Source organism: Macrobrachium rosenbergii, chromosome 26, assembly GCF_040412425.1.
Source record: "Macrobrachium rosenbergii isolate ZJJX-2024 chromosome 26, ASM4041242v1, whole genome shotgun sequence".
Lineage (NCBI taxonomy): Eukaryota > Metazoa > Arthropoda > Malacostraca > Decapoda > Palaemonidae > Macrobrachium > Macrobrachium rosenbergii.
The window spans coordinates 7,974,192-7,974,483 of record NC_089766.1 but is presented as its reverse complement, the minus strand read 5'-3'; positions in this window follow the sequence as shown (position 1 = coordinate 7,974,483).

Sequence of the window (292 nt, the reverse complement as noted above, 5' to 3'; positions counted from 1 at the left end):
GAAATTCGTGATTCATTTCATAAGCTTTTCAGCTTATTCAAACAACCCCTAATCCATTATTGTCAATGCTGCAAATATAATGAAAACAGGTCCCAATAACTGCTAGTTCCTCGTGAATTTATTGTAAAATTATAGCATTTCAACTGCACAGTACATATAGTGACCATTTAATTATTTGAATCATTGGTTTTGTAACTGATTGAAACATTCATTGATACCGTCACCTCTGTTTCACACACATACACACACACGTAGATGGATATATTTAACTATATTAAAATATACCTCCATT